Genomic DNA, 22,660 nt, shown 5'->3' on the forward strand with positions numbered 1-22,660 from the left:
CCTAACGCGCCTTTTCCGGTACCTGTACTCCCTCAACACTGTTCCGAAGTGCTGGAAGACAGCTTTGATACATCCGATCCCTAAAAAAGGCGATCGCTCTGATCCGTCCAACTATCGCCCAATCGCAATAACCTCCTTGTTCTCCAAAATAATGGAAACCATTATTAACGGCCAGCTCTTGAGGTATCTAGAGGGCAGCCAGCTGATTAGCGATTCTCAGTACGGCTTTCGTCGTGGTCGCTCAGCTGGTGACCTCCTTGTATACCTTACACATAGGTCGCTGGCGGTAAGTTTGGACATAGCGAAAGCCTTCGATCGGGTGTGGCATAGAGCACTGCTCTCGAAGCTTCCAGCCTATGGGCTCCCCGAGAAATTAAGCAACTGGATTTCCAGCTTTCTCGCTGATCGGAGCATTAAGGTCGTCATCGACGGAGCATGCTCCGACCTTAAAACTGTCAATGCTGGTGTCCCACAAGGCTGTGTCCTATCCCCGACCCTGTTTATTCTGCATATTAATGATATGTTACAACTTAGCAACCTTCATTGCTATGCGGACGACAGCACTGGGGATACTTTTTACACGGGCCGGGCAGGTATTTCTCGGGCTGTTGTTGATGAGTGCCGGAACAAACTTGTGTCTGAAGTCGAAACTCTTTTACGTGGAGTCTCGGACTGGGGTAGACTAAATCTAGTCCAATTTAACCACAAGAAGACACAAGTATGCGCGTTTTCCGCTAAAAAAACTCCCTTTGTCGCTACTCCCCTCTTTGAAGGCACTCTCCTTAAAGCCTCAGCTAACATCGGAATATTGGGCGTTGACATATCGAATAACGTCCAGTTTCGCGGTCATTTGGAAGGGAAGGCTAAATTAGCCTCCAAAAAGCTTGGTGTGCTCAGCAAGGCGAGACGGTACTTCACTCCGGGCTACCGCTTGCAACTCTATAAAGCGCAAATTCGGCCCCACATGGAATACTGTTCTCACCTCTGGGTGGGAGCTCCCCAGTACCAGCTCCTTCCACTAGACCGTATTCAACGAAGAGCGGTTCGAATCGTCGACGACCAATCACTTTCCGTGCGGCTTGATCCCTTGGCGTTGCGTAGAGATGTTGGGTCCCTCTGCATCTTCTACCGCATTTACCATGGGGAGTGTTCAGAAGAGTTGTTCGGTCTTATACCCGCAGCTGAGTTTCATTATCGGACGTCAAGGCAAAATACAAAATACCATCCGTATCACCTCGACGTCCGACGTTCCACAACTGAGCGTTTTCTAAGGCAGTCTTTGCCGCGCACCACCACTGTGTGGAACCAGCTCCCCATTGAAGTATTTCCGAACCAATTCGACTTAGGGTTCTTCAAGAAAAGAGCGTACCAATTCTTGAAAGGCCGGCAACGCACTTGCGAGCCTTCTGGCAATGTGAGTGTCCATGGGTGGCGGTATCGCTTCACATCAGATGAGCCTCTTGCCCGTTTGCCTGCTATTACATAAAAAAAAAAAAACATTTTGCTTATTGTAGTGTTCTTCAACCGTAAAATTTTATCGGTAAAGAGGTATTTCTGTGCTTTTCACTTGCGTATCGCGACAGAAGGCGTTTTGATCAACTTATAAAATGTTTAAAGTACTTTATTTCTCAGCCGTCCGACTTTTAGTCTACTAGGCTCATTCTGATATGTATCTTTAATGCCCATGTGAATTGGTTAAGCGCGGTAATATTACGAATATTATATGGTAATTAGTTAAATAATTGAACACCCTCATACTTAAGAGACTTCTTTAAATAATTTAACATATAATAAGCAAACTCTCTCGACGAGTATTGCGTGTAGTGGTTTGTTTGATTTTTTGAATGATAACTTACTATACATACCTATAGTTGTTTAATCGTCATAATTTTTATTTATGTATATATTTTTATTTCATTAGTCTGTGTTTAAAAATTGTACCTAAATAGTGCTATTATTACTTTATTTTGTAGTGTTTGCATGCTGTACCCCCCTGTATTTCAATTATTGAATGAAATGTGGCTTGACTAAACAATTACTAATTAAATGACGTACAATTGCGGAATGCATTTTGATATAGACCAAAATCTACCAATAACTAATTTTAGTTTGGTAATTATGTGTGATATATGAATGTTCCACTTTTATGTATCCATTCTAAGATCCAGTTATTTCTCCCATTTATTATAAGTGATTTCAATGTCTAGAACTTTAGCGGTTGAAACATAGGAATTAGCTTATTTGTTGCCCTGAATATTTATAAGATGTTTTTTGTAATTTGAAATAATAATTGTTAGCAGATTTTGTTGAAACCAAGAACATTTAGGTCTGATTGAGCTTGAGCAACCATAGCCTGAATATTTAAACCAAAGTAAATTGAGCAGGTATCATCAGTGATTCGGCCGTGTAAGCCGAGTTCGAATCTTGCTTATATAGATTAAAAATAACAATGGACCTAATATAGATTCTTGTGGGACGCCGCATGTTCCTGGTATTACTGAGCTTTGAGCATTACCTAATTTGACCATCTGGGTTCTTTAATGGTGAATAATTTTAGTGTTTTAGGTTTTTTTTAACTCAATATTTTGTTTTATACCACTAATAAAATACGGCTGTAGCTGATAAAGTGCTGCTTTTTGATCTAAAACATATTGGCGTTTTAAAATAAAATTTTTAGTTTGTAAGTAAGTGTCAAGTCGTGAATAAATAATATGTCCTATGTATCGAAGATAAGCACCGAGCTTCAGGTCTTGTTTTATAATAAGCGACAGAGTCCTAGCGGTTTCGACGAATTCTGACATTAACAGCCTTTGTAGTTCTAACGGCACGCGACCACCACGATCTTTTCTGGTCACCGACAGATGAAGTGTTATTTTATGTGTTGATAGTACGACAAAGGAACATACGGCTGATACCAAGCTTTTGAAATGTCTGGAATATGACCGACGGCTCCATACCCACTTTGTGCAAGGCGATCACTGCAATCCTATTTTGTTTAACATCCCATTCCACATTGAAATTTGATAATGAACATGAAAAAATATGAGAAATGGCGTAAAATCGAAGGAAGTTTTTAAAATAATATACATGTACCATATTCAAAATAATTACAAAGTTAAAATAAAAGTTTTTATGTAGATATTTATGGCCAGACTACTAATATAAAATTTGTTTTCTTTATTTGTTTGACAATTTTTTCTTTCCATATATTTATGATTTAAACGTATTCAAAGAGAATTTGAATAAGTGCTTTAAGCGTCGTCCGTATTTGTGTTTTTTTTTACTTATCAGATGTGTACGCTACTTTATTTTATTAACTATTCACCTTCACTTGTTACTGGTAAAAGATTTGCTTTGCAGATAGAGATAGCGGTTTGGAATATATTATAATTGGGCCAGATGTCGTTGTTCCAATATTTGTTAACGTAAATCACTTATCCTTGATATTAAATGTCAAAAAACCTAGTTTTAGGGGCAATTCACTTCTCATTATCAAATAATACTTCAGGCACACCAAAATAGGCATAATAATCTTAGTAACAACTCGCATTTTCCGCCGTCACATAACACAACAATAATTGCGGCGTCATAAAGAGAGCTTCAATATTCCATCGTCGTGCCGATTATCCATTAAATATATTTCTCGTGATAAGACGCAGGGCGGGCGGGCGGTGGCGCCACTGAGACGCCCCAGTCTCCGCTGGACTTCGAGCTGTGTACACGCGTTCTCATTGCACAGCTCTAGCCATTTTCACGCACTTCTCTTTAATCATTACACTTTTAATAGTGATTAGTGTTGGCCCTAGTGCCGCGGCGGACTTCACCATTTGAAATTTGTAAGTAATTTTTTTTAATATCTCTTCAGTACGGCCATTTTATATGTAGTCGTCCTTGGATCGTTTGTATTTTGGCCATTGTACCTAACATGAGATTCGGTAATGTACGCGGTTAACAAATAGTTTTTACGATGAGATTAGGGCTCGTATCAAAATAAGTATTTTCGGAGCTCATGAAATTCATGTCAAGGTTTGAAACAAAGTTATTTTTCAATACAAATCATTTCAGAATGATGCTTATAATACACTCGAATGTAATGAAAATGTATGGCATTTTGTGGGTGAAATTACTTTCCTTCGGCATCACCGAAGTAATTAGCATGATTAAGAATTTGTCCTTATTAAATGTCTGGAATATAGTGTGTTTTAACAGATCATCCTTATCACATTTAATGGCATGATTTTCTTATTAATATGGCCTCGAGCCTTGCACATCGAGCACATCGATTTTTTAAGTGATGACACTTAAAAAATCGATGTGCTCGATATTAAAATCTGTCGCCTAGATATGGTGGAAGAGATAGGCGAACAAACAATCAATCTTCACAACCGGTTATGTAAGTAGATCCCCATTAGAAGCCCACATCAATCAGTTAGATGCGATCACTCGAATTCGGAAGGGCAAGAAAGGGCATACAAAAAGCGAAAACGTCGACAAATCCAGAGTTATTGATGCGACCGGAAATTGGTTCGCTCGCCGGCGACTTCCTACCACAGCCTCCATACGCACTTCCCTCAATCGAATGAACAAAAGGGGAATTAGCTTCCTCTTACTTTTTTATGCTTTGGCGATATCGACCGCAGCCATAAAAGTATTTTACATATCATTCACCAACCAATTGTTTACGATTAGAAGATAAAACATTCACTGAACTTGAACTTTTTGCTGCCGTTCCAAATTGCAAATTACTATAAATAATTTCAAAAAACGTAGTTTATTTATATTATTATTATTATATTAACTAAATAACATACTGTAACAGCGGTGCCGACTGCAATACTTACGAATTTAAGTGCATCGGCTTCCGCGGTGCATTCAGTGCACGTAGACCTTACGTGCTCAGTTAAAATATCTGCATCTCTTATTTATTTGTACCACACTTTAGATTATTTCTGCTTTTCAACCCCCCCACAACTAAGACAATTTCAATATAACTTAAGGTTAAAGACAAGGTACCAAGATTTATGAAAAGAAAGAGAAAGCTTGAAACTACTCACTTAAGGATAACTTCAAATAAACCTCCGAGGCAAATTGAGTCGTTCGTAAACTTTAATGTTAACTAAGCTTTAACTTTTTCTTTACAACAACAATCAAAACCATTGCCAAAGAGAATGAAAGTACAGTATTAAAAGTGCAATTTGGCCAAAGCTTCCATCTCTCTAATTAACTACCAACGCTAAGTCTAGATTAATCCATGGATAAGAAAAAAATGCTCCTGGTGTTTAATTGAGAAGCCAAAATATAACCTTATTTACTAGAATATATTATCCAATTAAACGAAAAGGCAAAAGTAAGTGCTATAAAATTATTTTATTTATAGAGCTATTTATATAATATGTCAATACCTATGCGTACACATACGCCATCGTTATGTTGGGTCTAAGACTGAGATGAGCTGGTTTCCAAACAAGTGTTAATTGCGCAACAACTACTGCACGCACTGCTACTCGTTTGAGAATCTTACGCTAAACTGCTGGGCTAAATTACTGCTGTAAAATGAAACCCATGTGCTTTAATTAAAATTTAATTCTACATAAGTAATAAATCAGAAACAAACCTTCAATCAAGCCGTGTTTGTAATTCCTCCCTGACCCTTCTCCACGGATTTCAATGTTTGATAACTGAATAAAAATAATAACTACTTACACTTGCTTTGCTTTACTTTTAACCGCCGTAAAATTGTTTACTTAAGTCCGTTGAGATTGCTGTAATTGTACTTGGACCTACGATATTCGGTAGTTCATACGAAGATAGACCTGCGCTTATTTTATTTTATTTGTTACAACGTACAGTGAGCATGTAAGACTTTATATTTCATAATATATACCCTACAGTTTTCCTATAATTTTATTTCAAACCACTATTCAATGGGGACTACAGCAGGGTTAGCAAACGGGTTTTATACCTAAGGGTAAAACCACAGCATCCAATATTCCAAACCAAGACCGCTCTGAGATAGTATATTACTTTTTGTTGGTCGGCCTTTTATGTTTGAATTGAAAGCTAACAACGAAGATACATATATCATTTTGGTTTCGCATTCAAAAGGCATGAGTCTAAAGGTACCGAAGTCAACTTAACATCCCTACGTTATATACAATTGATCAACATTCTTTGCTGCCAATTTCTAGAGCAGGACTTTATTTATGTAACTACTTTAGTTTTGTGTGGGTACATAGACGAAGAAAAATATCCCTACTTATAAAAGTTTTGAAAGTAAATCAAAAAGGAATTTATATTTCTCGTTTTATTTCATCATATCATACACACGATCAACACAAGTAGGTTTTACAGTGACATAGAATATATTATGTCAGTATAAATTATTAAATTTTTTAAAATCATATTTTGCCTTAGCTAATTGTGCGGTTCTTTGTTATTAATCTATACATGTATCCATGCTTCTTCTTATCATACTAACGTAAATTTCGTGTACATTGCAGATTGTGTAGTATTTATTAATGAATACAATGACATTACTCTAAAGTCACAATCCAAATTAAAGATAGTGCAATCGTAAAATACATACCAAAATATAATAGGAAGGAATGCAGATTTTATATAGATCAGATACATGTTTCCCGAGAAGCTTGTATTTTTCTCTCAATTCATGAGAGGTGGAAAATTGTTAGTTGCAAAATGGGTTCTTATTCTGTTATTAGAGGCTCTTGTGGAGTTAGTTGCCATGGTTGTATTTCAAGCAGATTATCAAGTAAATTAAATTGGAACTCAGAGATTGTATAGTACATATCGCGTTCAGGAAATAGGTATGTGCGTATTTAAAGAAAACACTTTTTTACCGGATTGAAGCTATGTATTATTATAAACTTATATTAATTTTACATGTTTACTGAAGACAAAAGGTGTTGAATGTCAAAAAGTATCACAGCTGTAGAGAACGTTGTATTATCTGTTTTTATTGTAAAACAGTCACCGTGACCACGCAGTCTGTAAAGCACGCGAAACGTCGGGAAAAATGTAAAATTATGTAAAATAATCATAAGTTTAAAATAATACATAGCTTCAATCCGGTAAAAAAGTGTTTTCTTTAAATGTGTAAAACCTACGTTAATAAATTATTTTCTTTCTTACGTTTATAACATTAATTTTAGAACACTGCAAAAAGACCTTACCAGAAATTACAAGATTTTTAACGATATGTTCATGAGCCTTTTACTAGACCGACTGAACAGAGACCCTCATGACGCATGTTCTGAAATAACCGTTATAAAGCAGTCCATAAACACGTAAATAGAAGATTCCGCTGTATTTTGTAGTAAAATAATATCTACACTAAGCTAAAGGAATTGGGTTGGTTCAAGGCGCCAATCTCGGGAATTACATGTACGAACTAAAAACGATTGTTGTATTATATAGATTATTAATCGATAATGATAGTTAATTAGGTAGGCATTATGAGAGGAGTGTGATTTAAAAATGTCGCGAGAAAGGGAAAAAAATATTTCTTTTCGTTTCATTTTTCTCTTGAAAGATACCGAAGAATTAATGTATAATTGATAAGACAGTTTCATTTACACAACACAATTACAATAGGTATTCATTCTAAAAATTCTCCGCCACAAAGTTCATCTTTTATTTGCAAAGCAAAATGCACCTTTTTCTACTTCTCAAGTAGAGTCATTGTAAAAACAAAAAAGTAACAGAGAGCTTTAAATATATATATATATATTTATATAATTATCCTTTCCGCCTGGTGACAAGTGGCAGGCAATCTGTGGAAAAAAAAATTTTTCAACGTTACGTAACGTTTGGCAGTTATTTTCCGTTTTACGGGTTATAAAATTCTTATTTTGACACATATCTCGTTAAGGCGCTCGAGGTCCATATAAGGGTTTCCGTATGCCTTTGTTCAGACTTCCTGTTTATGGTATGGGTATCTGAAAAAATAGACATACAAATTATAATTAATGTGTACAATATATTCTGTCAAGTAAATTGAATAAATCCATGTCGCTCGTCTAGACAGTCTAGAAAGAATATGGAACTTTAGAGCGATAGGCTTATGTATAAGTTATTAATCACTACTAAACAATTACTAATGCTGTGCTTTATAAGAACTATAGTTTTGTGTGGTTTATCCGTGCCTAGTAAGATGTGTGTTTTACATCGCAAATGGTCTCCAAATAATAATAGTAATATTGTAAAACGTCACACTCTGCACAGCATAACGCATCAGTCATTCAGAGCTCTCGGAATGACAGAAATAGAATGGGATTCCCGCGCTCCCGACGGATCGTCACTCGACTGCTGCCAGAAATCTCGATACTCAAGGAAAATTGGGTGCTAACAACTTTTCCATGATTATCTCTTAAAACAAGAAATATATAGAAGTCGGCTCTTCTTTTGTTTATCCTACCTTGCATCCATTAAAAATTACATGCCCAACTAAGTAGCATTATTTTTCTTCGTTTTCCTGTCGTTGGTGACTCTAAAACATGTTTCGATGCAGAAGTGTGTCCGGAATCATTCTTAGAAATGAATTTCGACAATGAGGCTACATCTTGACAAATTGTTATTATATTTGAACATCGAGATATCTACTCATTGCGAAAATCAATCGATATGTTAACTAATAATTTCTTCTCTCTTGTAGCTATAATTTCGCTAGAATATTTTTTTTTAATTATTAATAGGGCCTTCGACAATATTAATAAAAATTAAACCGAAATGATGATCTAAGAGTTCCCTGGGGCTCGGCTCTATTATCTAATAATATCCTGACCTTGCCGTTTATTGTATCGCCAAATGTCAATTACTTTCGTTGTTGTTTCGTCCATAGTTTGGATCGCTTTTATTTGCCAAAATATAATACACATTAATATACATGGTTAGTTGCAGACTTCTTTTGTGCTTATGCTTACGTTACTGTTTTATTTTAAGAAAACAATATATTTCGAAGCTATAGAGATATATATATATAGATCAAATAGTTAAATTGTAATAAATAATGTAATAAAAAAATGAACGAGGTTAATTATTTTAATGAGGTTGGTTAAAATGTCAGGCCCCATTGACCCGCTAACCCAATACCAATGCGGTTTCGTTAAGATGAAAATTTTCTATTGATATTTGATACCTGTTAGTATAATTTCTATTGTACCTCATTCGACAATTTAGTTTAAGATGTATGTTGAGTGTAAATTAATGTAACAGTTTTCTTAGATTCGGTAAATCATTTACTGACATGATATTATACATCTTTAACTGTACATTTTACAATGTTTTTGATGACGAATATTGCCATTACATGTATTTTAATATTTATTTGTCCATAACATAAAATTGTCCGAAAAGGCACGTCCAACGATCGGGATCTTCTCGAATCGCATGAAGTATATTAAGATCTCCATTTATTAAATCAACCGAAATAACAAATATATTCTATCTCTGTTTGTGATTAGATTCTACAAGAATGCCTCAAAATGTACTTCAAAAGAGGATCAAAGAGGAATCTATTTTATTTTCACTTTAACCTTTGTTCTGAGTTATCTGGGTATAAATCTACTATATATTGTTTACTTGGCCGACGTAATAAACAATAACTTCCCTTTTCATAGAATCTAATGATTTTTTGACATTTTGACATAAATGTGTTTTACATTTTTCTCCCGTTTAGTGCACTTACATATGTCAGAAGGAATGTGATTGTGTAGCGAACAAATTGATTGAGTGGCATCGGATACGTCCACAACGCGAATACTATTTAGGATGTATATCTGCTGTTAATAATTTTTCCAACTTTGGAATCAGAGTGGTTTTTGTTTTTAACATGCAATCGTTATTAGTTATGAGTTATCGATGATGTCCTTTGAATGTCTTTACTCATTCATTTTCGTACCTACGAAAATCGCTTTATAAAGAGTGAGTTCTGTGTTACGTGTAAAACATAATCATATAAAATGTGAAAAAAAATACTCCGCTAATAAGCTTCTCTGTTAATTATGTATGTATTATATACTATCATATATAAATCATATTGTATCATTTAATAGTAATAAATATGTGAATTTTAATATATTTTAATAAAATTTTGTACACGAAGCCTTTTGAAATTAATTTGTACCGCTCGATGCGTTCTATTAACTGTCGAGTTTTATATCGGTAAATCGATTTCAGCGTCCAGTGGCCACCCACTCTCTCCTACAAATGGAATAGTTTCTTACAAACTTTACTTTTTGCTAAATTCTAAACATAAAAATGTTAAGTCTCCCGTATATCGGGATATTTCGGCTATAAAATATTTGAGAAAGTAGATAATGTCCCCAATATCCAAAATTGGTACACATGTTTATCAAAAAGACTTTAAAAATAAAATCCACTTTACTGAAAGCTAATTTCTTTTATTTCTGAGGAATATACGTAGGTCTGTAAGAGTCTGTAGTGTTGATACATAATCAAGGGATAGTACATTATCTGACGCTAGTAGGAGATTAAAGTAGCCTATGTACACAGCTTAACTTGTCATATGCCCAAGGAGATATGTCCTGTAACCTCATTAGGGATCGTTAGTTCCACTCAAATGACACTGTACCCGGCACCACTCACTTGGAAAATTACCAGCGTCGATGCAGTCCGCCGAGAAAATGTTATCGTTACTTTAAGCCGAGTAATTTTAATGGTCATTTTTGGGGTGTCTCTTAATATAAGAATTAGGCGCAAATTATTAATAGGAAAACCAAGATAAGTACTATAATAAATATAAAAGTGATATTGGATATTCATATTGGGAACATCGCCTTGTTAAAACCAGTATTGTGTAGTAGACGAACATAAGAAAAAATTCATTTATAAAAATCAAGCTCGATTTATCGTTCGTTTGTGGAATGGTTTCACTCGACACTCATTCAATAATCTCAATCCTCGTTCACCGCTCACGATTCAGATTTCGTTTCAAAATCATATTCAAGAATCTAAGTCTGCATCTTGATTTGTAAATTACTTTATATAATATTAATAAAAGTAGTGTATTGACCTTTGACACTAACACTTTTTCTGCAAAGAAATTTGGAAAATATAACTAAATGTTAAGATTGTTTTAAAATATTTGCGATCTATGTTTAGGTGAACAATGTGATAATGAAGTTCACATTCAAAGATTTTTATTAATAACTTTTTTTTGTCTTTATATAGGTCAACATCGGTGTCGATCTATCCATGTTACGTAGTAGATATTTTATAAATAAGGCCTATTAAATTAAGTTGCCAATTCGGAGATCAAAGTGTTTATCGACTGCTTGATTCGTCAAGATTTCCTTCAGTTCTACGATTGAATTCACTTGAACGTTAATAATGTATCTAAATTTAGATAAGCTATATCACAATGTGTGTTAACTAAAAAAGTAAAAAAATCGATTGTTTCAAGCTGTGTATCAAATGAGCTACACACACTTTATTATTGAAATAGCCAGTTTATCTTGTGGGAATATTAATGATAAAAATAGCCTCCTTTGTCCTCATGACTGCTGAATAGGGGCAGTTTAAAAAGGCTTGGCTCACATCTCTCAATGCCGGTAGCTTATATTAATCAACTAATAAATTGTTCTTAATATGTCTTTTGAGTTTATTCTGAAGTTTTTAAGGATAACCAGTATAAACAGTTCCCTGTTGGTATTACGAAATTTAAATAAAAATATATCACTTATGTTTTGTAGTGAAAAGAACCTCTTTAGTATGACATGTATATAATACGTAAGGTGTGAATTTTTAGGACTTACAATCGTCATAAAAACATCTAAAACAATTATAAAGAAAATTATGAGGAGGCTCAAACTCCATTGTGTCTTTATAAAAAGCATTAGGCTCAGTCGAGCCTGAAAGTTGGTTTTCCAGTGATACCAATCGTTTCGCAAATTTCTTTTTGACCCTGAAGACAATATTGATAAATGTACTAAATAATTATTGATTCTTTGATAAAATTTATTTTCTGAACATACATACAGACCACACTGCAGAAATATCTTTAAAAGTGTTACAGCAATCGTAAAAATTCGAGCTTAGATTTAAGTTCACAAGGACCGTTTCCAATAATGTCGTACAATTCCTAGTTGAACATTGTCACTCCCCAAACCAGGTCATGCAGTTGACATACAATTATAATCCGTAAATGGATTCCAACACTGTTGGATTATTGATAGATGTTATCCACGTTAATTAACTTGTCTTTAAGTGCTGTGTGTTAGTCTGTAATCGTTCGACGATATAGACATCTTGTTCTGTTCTGTAGCTCACGTTACCCATACAAAAAATCGTAAAGTATAATTTGGTATTTGTAAAACTCGTTCATGTTTTAATTTAATTATTGCAATAGCTACCTTAAGGAAATAGTACAAAAGTTGGTAGCACCACGCAAAAATAAACAAAACTATCGCGACAAGCTTGTTGTAATCTTGCGTCCTTGTGGATTTATGCCTATTGTGGCAGGGAGTATCCCTCGCATTCCGGGATCCCATGGGAGATCGCTTCTTCCACTAACAGCTAAAGTGGCCTGCCCGTAGCACTGAAAGAATGTAGATACTTTTTTAAAGCAGAACATAAACGCCATTTGCAGCAGTCTCTGTTAGCAAAAGACACTGAAACTATTTTACCCAACAACGGATGTGACGTGCGATACAAATTTTATCTAAATATCGTAATGACTACATGACCTGATTTAGACACACTATATATAGTGGTAATGTTTCTGCTAGTATTTGTGGATTATCCTATAATTTGCTCAGCTATTCATTTGAAGGGAATTCCGGTCGGATTATAACTATGCATGGAGATTTCCGAGAACAGCGTTTAACAATCAATATAATTAATAAATAATAGTTTATGAACACTGAACACCTAATACGCAGATTATTTGTAGTTAACGTGCCCATACAAAAATGTTTTACTTAAAAATAAGAGGGTATGCAAAAAGTATCTAGTTATGGATACATATTATACGTGCATGGCTATAAAGTTCATGTTAAGATAGATTAGACAGCAGTCATTCATGTGGCCCTCTAGCTTGCTGTCCCTATATGTAAATGATTTTATAACAAACCATATTTTATTTAAAAAAATCACAAGCTATGAGAAGACAGCTAATAAGATAATATACATAGGTGTTTTATGTACCAGGAGGCAAACGGGCAGGAGGCTCACCTGATGTTTAGTGATACTGCCATCCATGGATACTCACATTGCCAGAAGGCTGCTGATTGATTGATGATTAACTCGTACTTAACCAGCAGTCAGTTAACTATCAACCCATCTAAAACTAACTTCAGTACTTTTGCTATTCGTGATAAGAGCCTCCCTCTAATCTTAAATTACACAAACTAAATTGCAATTGTACTGAAGATTACAACTGTGACACGCTGCTTAAGGATAGACAGATTAAATACTTAAATGTGATTATTGACCTTAACTACTACGCTCATGTCAATGCAGTTATAAAAAAGATACGTAGATTAAGCTGGATTTTTTGCAATTTACGTCATGTAGCGGGGCCAAATATCATATATACCGTGAATAAAAAATTAAATCAATCCTTTATGACCTATTGTATCACAGTGTGGGGTGTTGTACGAAAGCTAAAGTTCTAGCACTAGATAGAGCTGAGAGAGCAGTTATAAAAAAAAGTTACAAAAAAAAAAGTTTTCCAACCTAAGAGTTGTACAAGTCTAGCAAACTACTGACTATACGCCAGCTCTATATTCTCCGTTGGGTCCTTAGAAGGCACGCAAACTCTCCCCATAGTCCCGACACACCCCAAAAAGGACTCAACATAATATAATTAGCTACGCAATTTGCAAGACTGCCTTTGCACGTAATCAATACAATAATCGCTCAGACTATCTCTACAATAGTTTAAATAAAACCCTTAGCTTGCATAATCTTACACACCACAAATTTAAAACAACTTTAAACCATTGGCTCGGTACACTCAACTATAACAAAACAGAATCATTGTTAAATCCTCTTATATAAATTTTCCTTAATCCATCTTTTCATGCGCATATTCACTTCGATTTGCTTCGTCTTTCACTCACACACACAATTACACAGTCATCATCATATATTCATATATTTATTATTTTTACTGACTTACTAGGGAGGTCTCAATCTGAATTGTACTGTACGTGACATAGCTAAACAAATAAAGAATTTTGAAATTTTTTTGAAGTGCGTTGCCGGCTTTTATAGCATTGGTACGCTCTTTTCTTGAAGGACCCTAAGTCGAAATAGTTCGGAAATACTTAATTGGGCAACTGTTTCCACTTAGTGCGCGGCAAGAACTGCTTTAAAAAAAAGCTCAGTTGTGGAACGACGGACGTCGAGGTGATACGGATGGTAGTTTGTATTTTGAATGAAACTCAGCTGCAGATATTACACCGAACAACTCTTCTGAACACTCCCCATGGTAAATGCGGTAGAGGATGCAGAGAGACCCAACATCTCTACGCAGCGCCAAAGCCGCTCGTAAAGTGATTGGTCGTCGAAGATTCGACTCGCTTTTCGTTGAAATGGTCAAGTGGAAGGAGATGGGTACTGGGGAGCTGCCGCCCAAAGGTGAGAACAGTATTCCATGTGGGGCGGAATTTGCGCTTATACAGTTGCGAGCGGTGACCCGTAGTGAAGTTCCGTCTCGCCTTGCTGAGCATAGACACAGCTTTGTGGAACACCAGTTTCACGGGTTTAAGGTCGGAGCATGCTCCATCGATGACGACCTTGATGCTCCGATCAGCGAAAAAACTGAAATCCTGGTACTTTAATAGTCTTCAATACTCTCCTAGAATGAATTACTCTCGCGTGTGACGGCGTGTTACAGACAAAAGATCTGATCAACAAAACATACTTTGTTTTTAAATCTGACCTTAACATGACTAACAAAATCAAATGTGTAAAAACGCAGGGTTTTTTTGTTCACTAAATAAATAGTTACGTTAGTATTTTCCTTTAATCTAACCAAACTACTCAAACTTTTCCAAAAATCAAAGACAAACTTTGCCAGCAAGAAACCGTCAACTCCACTTGACTAATTTGCAATTTATATCAATATTAAAAGGTATATTATTATTCAGCGGTAGGATAATCTTATCTCGCCTTTAAGAAAATGAATATGAATGCCGTCTCATGTTTCGCACCCAAAATTTCTCTTACATCAAAGTAGGGAGAGATAAACTCATAACTTGACTGGAAAATGTAATCGTCAAACTGTTGTGGGAAAAGTAAACGAGAAGCGAGGTGTTTATTTTATCCACAACTTGGTATTCAAATGCGTCAAAAGCAATGCCCGAAAATACCTTTTAGAAATCATATAAGGGTTTGAGTAGTTTACTTTCCCATCAAGAATTGAATATTGTGTACGGCGAACACCGAACTTGACTGAAAACTATAACTTTTCTTTTTCCTAATAGAAATTATCACCCTATCGGAAACACTTAGTTCGGCTGCTTTTGCGGTAAAAAATATAAGATTATTGTCTGATATTGAAACGGCGAGGCGTGTATGCTTCAGTTACATCCATAGTGTTATGGCATATGGTACGTTGTTGTAGGGCTCCGCGGCCGATGTTCAAGATATTTTTGTATTAAAAAAAAGAGCATACAATATAAAAACATAAATACATTTCTAAAGCGCAGTGACTGTCACAACTTAAACACAAGAAGTAGGAATTGAGTCCCTTTTCCAGCTTTCAGACTTCATCATAGCTCACTCATTTACATTATTACATAGATGATAATAATAATGTTTGGGCACTAATGCCGCTATAAGAGAGTGAGATATTAATATTGTGTATCACAAAAATGATTTATAATGACTATATAATTATATATAATTTTTTTTTGTATTATTATTGTGTTTAGACGTATTGAACATGTGAATTGTTATTAGTATTTTTACCCGTTCTAAGAACAAGGCCTCCTGGTATACTAATGAACGGATGGCGTAAATTCGACTGGCATAAGTGTACAAATTGTACCTAAATGAATAAATTTGAATTGAAGTGGTCTTTTGGGAAAAATAAATGTTTATTACGGGGCCAGTGTAATAAATCAATGTACTTTTCAATATATTTGTGTATTATATATATGACACACTGATAAATGACAAACATTCCCGTTAAAGTTTCAAAAGTTTTGTTAAAATAATCTATGACTTCTTCTGGGCTAAACGATGCAACATTATAAAGTATGTTCTATTATACGTGAAGCTAGGTCAAATGCAACAGAAGGCGGATGGAGTGTGTTATGTTTGTCGCGGGAAACCTGTCACTGGCATACGCGTTGAGGCTCACTAGTGACGTTCACGCTTGATACGATTCAGGAATATATTGCAGGTGTTTCAATGTGAACACAAAACAATTTTAAATACGCCAAAAGCAATAGCTTAACGCACCTTCTGTTACTTATGATTATAGACGTTAATAAAAATAATATATTTTTAGTTTTCAATATAATGGAAAGTTATTAATTCATATAAATGGTTATTAAATAGGACGTTTTATCCACAGATATAACTGGTTCAATTATTATTAATGAACAGATGTACTGGTATGAACAATAGCTAATGAATAAGTCCACCTCACTCAGTCAATACTCAATAGATTGTGTTGGATGGCCAACTTTCAAGCTAAAATTGTTTAATTTATCGTTGACACAAAAACAGGTAAGCCGTGGTTTCGAATTCGTTTTGTATCACGATGTAGTAAATTAATCTTTAGCTGAAAGCATTATTTTAGCAAGCGCTGAAAGTGCTGATAAGGCTGGTTCATACTATGTGTCCTTCTTAAATAACCCAAAAATGGCGTAATCTAGTTTGTGTCTCTGGCCCGAGTATACTTTATGTGAATATAACGTTACGGTACTAAAGCATCATAGTTATAATTTACGAAGGAGTTGCACTGAGGCTTTGCAAAGTGCTAATGAACGACTATCTTATGTTTCAAGGCTTCATTATTCTACTACTATCTGTACGCAATAGACACGCCTTTAAAACTAAAATTAGATAGATAAAAAAATGCGTGCGTACAAAGGACACATGTCAGAAGTGAAACTTCTTTGTATATTAATTATTACAAAGGTAAAAGCCCCAATAGATGATCAAGTACTGGTAACTATATGATTAAGTTTGAAATTACTTCAAATTATAAAGGCGTAAGTGTGATTGTTGATAGTAGGTGTTCAGTTTTTGGGGCTTTTAACCGAAACTACTATTATGCGCTGGAAATTGAACCTAGCATTGACAATTGATTAGTTGAGGCGGTGCTAATAATAATCGTTATTGTATACCGAAACTAATTTAAATATCACATTTGACAATTTTTTATGTCATCTTCAATATTTCCATCTCTACTTCCATTTTACGAAGCGCTTCTTTATAAACTGGATGTGATGTTCTAACTCCTACAGCCCTGCAGCAAAACTAGCTCAAACGTTCAATTTACCATGTTTCATTACTTTAATAAAACAAATTTATCACAAAAATGTACCATTTCGATATTACTAGGAGTATTAAAAAATAATCTCATTTCACTTATCCTATTTTTAATAATAACCAAAAGACTTGTTAAAGAATTTCTATCTTGGAAATACTCTATAATTAATATTAGTTTGCGAATTATCGCACTTTGGGTAAGTTATTTAATATAAACCCCGAAAGAAGAGGGCAGAATTATAAATGTTTTAAGTAATATAGTACGGTGTTTACGTAAAGTGGATTACGAGGCGAGTTTGTTCCAGACGGATTGTCTGTGTACGTAGTTGCAACGGTGTAAGGTATTTTAATACGTTGGTACGTGTTAAAAAACCTCGCACAATTCTTTGTGCGTCTCTTTTTCTTCTTTTATATAACTCTAATGCTAGTGTTTTGCCCTAAATGTTTTATTATTATATACGCCAAGATGACCAAGAGGAAAATTTAAGAACGCGAAGAAGCAATGTAATTTTATATTTAATTTTTCGCCATAACACACATTTCCGACCAAATGTTCGAATAAATGAGGTTTCGAAATACGTATCATCAAATATTTGAAAGTAATTATTGTAAAATAGCATATTCCAGACGATAAGTAATAAATTAAACCCTAGGGCCAGTTCGCGTATTATTTTGATGTCGGAATCATAAAGAGCACATTATTCGTTTTCATTGGACATCTAAAATACCCGCCAATCAAGCGAAATTTGATTTGAGAGAATGTCATCTGTCAATCCGGTATGTTATATTCATCCGGACATTTTGCTTTTCGCTAAAAGTGAATATTGTTTTAAGTTCAATTGACTTCAAAGTATTATAGACATGCTGATTACAGAATATCGTGACCTTCAACTTCAAAAACAATCGTTATATTTCTTCCAATTTGGGTTAAACCATAAAGAATGATCATTGCTCTGTACATCTATTTTAGCTGCGCCTAATTCTAAATTATCATCAAGAACTGATGAGCAGTTAGAAGACTTCGACAATCAATACAATAGGTGTATCGAAAGGCACAAAGAGGAAATACGTATTGGAAACTACCGAGCAATCGCATAAATAAGTTTTGTGACGAAAACACATTTTTTATGGCGCGACGTGAATGTTAGTTTTACCTGTTCTCCAAACTGCAGATAAATCATGACAAAGCCTTATAGACATAAAGGTTGTTTTTATATCTTTTTTATACTTATAACATGTAAGTATGTTGGTACATATACATACACAAAGTCATATGTGGATGTACTCTTACAGTTGTAGTTAATAGATAAATAATAATTAGTTGTTAATAGATAATCGAATCACTATGAAATATCGCATCTGAGCTGAATTCTAAAGAATGTACGGATATATTCATCCTCTTAATTATAATTGTTGAACTTGAACGCAATTAGTTTGAAGTTTTGTTATCATTGAGTTTGTTACGTAATCTTATCAATCTTACCGAAATGAGTGAGACATTTTCAATATTGATGAGAACACATTTCACCCGCAGATTTTGAATAGAAAATTCTTAAAGGCAGTGACCCAGCTAGAATATATAAATCGTGTAAGATAAATTATCATTTGAAGGCGCCTGAATGTAAAGCTTCGGAGCTTTGTACAATATTTCTTACGAAAGATAAAGATTGAAGAAACTTTGTTGTGTTGATCGAATAGGTTTACAGATTTGCTAAATGCAGATTAATTTCATTGTTAGTTAGCGAAATTTGCCTTCACATTGAAAATACCATCAGTATTCATTCCAAAAAACACTCTTCATGATGATTCTAGAGCTCATAGACAACACAAAGACAGACGGATATACAAAAGGGAGAACTAAAAATAGCTTTAATTTACGAATACGAGCAATAAATGTAAGAAAGAATTTACTCGCTCTTAATCCTTTGAAAGGGCACAGAGCACCATACCCTCGGGAAACATGGGAAAAGTTTCAATTATCTCGGCGTGTTTTGAATTTTAATATGAAAATACAAACCGCACAAACACACCACAATGTGTGGAGCCTGAGACCCTTGTAGATTTTCACACTCGAAATATTTTAATTATACCGTTTATTACTTCATTTTCTTTATAAGGAGTCGGGGACTCAAAAGGGTTGTATGGAAACGTCGCCTTGGAATGTATTTAGCATGAATACATCACTAAGATGTATGTAATACGGGTGTCTGTAAAAATATTCACTTTTCGTGTTAGTTCGTATTTGATTTAGCCTACGGGAATAAATGTACGCCGCGGTTCAAAGTACTGCGTAATCATTGATAGTAGATGAGAGGGCGCGGTCAAAGTGATTGAGGGTTATGATGAATTTTATGGAATAGAACTAGACAAAACTCTCTACAGGAAGATTCGTACGCTTTCTCATTATGTTTTTCTTCGCTGTCGTACTAGTTTTAACTGCCCACACAAATTGAAATATTTATTGGTACAAAGAATAAAAAGAACTAGCGCGTTAAATTCAACCAAGACTGAGTTACAACTTAATGAGTTTAATAATAATTAAAGTAAATAAATAATTAAAGTATTCCGTATGGTACAAATATACTACTATATAATAGTGTAATGTGCAGTTGTCTATAATATCCACTACACAGTACTTTTTCGTATTGAATATTTATTTAATTCAATGCGACTATTAAATAAAGACTGAGGTTAACATGAATTCAAACAAATAGACTTGTCCGACCGCGAGATTTTCCTTTTTAAACCAACTCTAGGGACTATAATTAAGTGTTTCATATTGCAAATTCTGCCGACCAATTAGGAACGTTGTGCTTCATTTTTGCTTTAATGTTTTATGTACGTCTTAATCAGAATAACAACGATAGCAAATAAAATATGTAAAATTCTACATGCTATGGTAATGCAAATCATCGTAGTGAGTTCAATAATTTATTCAGATAATGTATTTGAAAAGAGTACCGAGAGTTTTTTACACCTCTCGGCCTACACCCTCTGTCTTTTTTGCCGATGACTAGCGATGTCTGCGATACAACTTTAAAGAAGTGGAATAAGTGATACCTGTATCTTATATTCCATAATAAACATATCTATAAATTAGCAAAATTTCATACGTAAAAAATCTGAACTATTTTCGAATCCTTATCTCTTTCGTATACTTAAACTCACATCCAAATCGATACACATTTTTTTTGCATTTCAGAGTTATCGAGAAAGATTCGATTAGAAACTTTCTAATAGAAATTCTACATAAACAAATGAACCAATGAACTTCCAACTGTCACATTTTCAATCATACTTAATAGATGACGTGAGCTGTTACGTCTAGCTATCAGTTGCGTTTTGTTATTCCATTTTTAACAATTGGACGACTAGACTGAGTTTTTACTGATACATTTTTCTGTTTGTTACGTTTTGTTATACGACGTTTTATGCACCACGGAAACAGAAAAAAAAGTTCGTCTCCTAGTTCTAAGGGGTTAAGCCGTTTTGTAAGTTATAAAAATATATACTGCTGAGAGGTTTTAGAACACGACCCAAGACTGCATCTTGCTTTGGCTGAAGTTTTCACTCCTTTTTCACCAAAATTTAGTTTTGTGACCCTTAATAAGACACGCTCCACCAAAGATTCACCGATCCAGGATGATGACCACTTGAGCAGCTCCTTAAGAACTGTGTTTGTACGCTACATTTAATCATTCTTCAAGTGTTCTTCAATCGTGGATTTTTTTTTATCGGTAAAGAGGTTATTTCTGTGTGTGTATTTATCGCAACAGAAGGCGTTATCAACGATTCACTCTCTTTTAATTATAAAGATTGATTTAAGGCATGACCTGTATATCGACAATAAGCACCGAGGTCATGTTTTATAAAACGTGACGGAGTCCTAGCGGGGATCTTCATCTCGTTTAGATTCATTGCTTCCTAATGAGGTTTCGACAAATTCTGGCATTAACAGCCTTTTTAGTTCTAATATTGGGCGGCCCCGGTCTTTTCTAGTATTCTCTAGTTTCTAGTCTAGACAAACGAACATACGGCTGATACCAAGCTTTTGAACTGCCTGGAATATGACCGACGGCTCCATGCCCACTTTGTGCAAGACGATCTCTGCCATATTGTAATTTGATAATGATCACGAAAAAATATGTAAAATTGCGCAAAATCAAAAGAAAAGAACATACGTGTTCCAATTAAAAAGTTGAAAGAAAGAAAAGTTTTTATGTAACAGTATTTATGGCCAGACTCATCATTCGCCAACATAACGAAGAAACCGCGGGCAGAAAGTAGGCAGTATAACATTTTTATTAAAGCACTTATTCGTGTAATACACGAACACGGGTAGTGCAAAGTTATACCTCTAGGGAAATCTAGCCCTCGAATTTTCCGCAGGAAAATCTGATACACCTCTGTTTTCAGCAAAATCTAACGGCATAATGTGCGCCAATTTTTTAAATTACATTTTTTATACATGTTGCAGACGCACAAAAGCAACTGAAACCAACCAACGTTCTAGTTGTTATCGATGGAATAAAATATTATAACAGGAGGTCAGACAATAAAGAAGTAGGCGCACTTAAAGGCAGACGTGAGCTATCTACAATCAGGCCCTCTCCACATCAAATACGAGTCGAGTGCTGTTCATTAATCTTTTATTAGCAGTTCATGTTTATACTGAGCTTTAATTTTTCGATATTCTGTAGAATCGCTGAGTTGCTAATTTTCTTATAATCAGTAATGATCCTGAAATATCAATATCCGAACCCAGAATTTAGTTCGCGATATGAGAATATAGACTGATACTCAACGCGATGATTATAATCTCGTTTTCCCTATGACATTCTGCGAGTGACAGTGAGTAATGTCCACAGATGTGGTTTTGGCCGAATGTTTATTGTATTACGTATTTTATTGCTTTTCTCGGCTTTCTACTCGTATATATCACTGAGCTTTGACCTACAAACCTAATTATTCCCGGGTGACTCTTTGGCCAGTTCCAATTTTAACTTACGAATAGCTAATCGCTGATCTGGAGCGTTACTTCTTCAGAAAATAATATAGGTATCATTTTTTATGTATTAAAAATATACATTATGGATAAAAAGGCCCTCAAACTGTTAAATAATTATTTTATTAATTATATTAATATAGTGACGATATCCGATTTCTCTCTCAC

The 22,660-nt window shown here is 34.7% G+C and overlaps 1 protein-coding gene across 4 annotated transcripts in view; it reads left to right on the top strand.

The window, feature by feature from the left end:
* LOC123712881 (receptor-type tyrosine-protein phosphatase kappa) overlaps positions 1-22,660 on the top strand; it is a 56,396-nt gene that overhangs the window by 3,430 nt on the left and 30,306 nt on the right. For 3 of the 4 annotated variants that reach the window (XM_045666234.1, XM_045666237.1, XM_045666236.1), the window contains exon 1: positions 3,716-3,836. The exons of the other annotated variant lie outside the window; for it this stretch is intronic. The gene's annotated coding sequence lies outside the window, so the exon portion shown is untranslated. Of the gene's footprint in view, positions 1-3,715; positions 3,837-22,660 lie in introns of those variants that run through there. 4 annotated transcript variants of the gene reach the window in all.

The sequence above is a fragment of the Pieris brassicae genome, chromosome 8 (assembly GCF_905147105.1).
Source record: "Pieris brassicae chromosome 8, ilPieBrab1.1, whole genome shotgun sequence".
Classification (NCBI taxonomy): Eukaryota; Metazoa; Arthropoda; class Insecta; order Lepidoptera; family Pieridae; genus Pieris; species Pieris brassicae.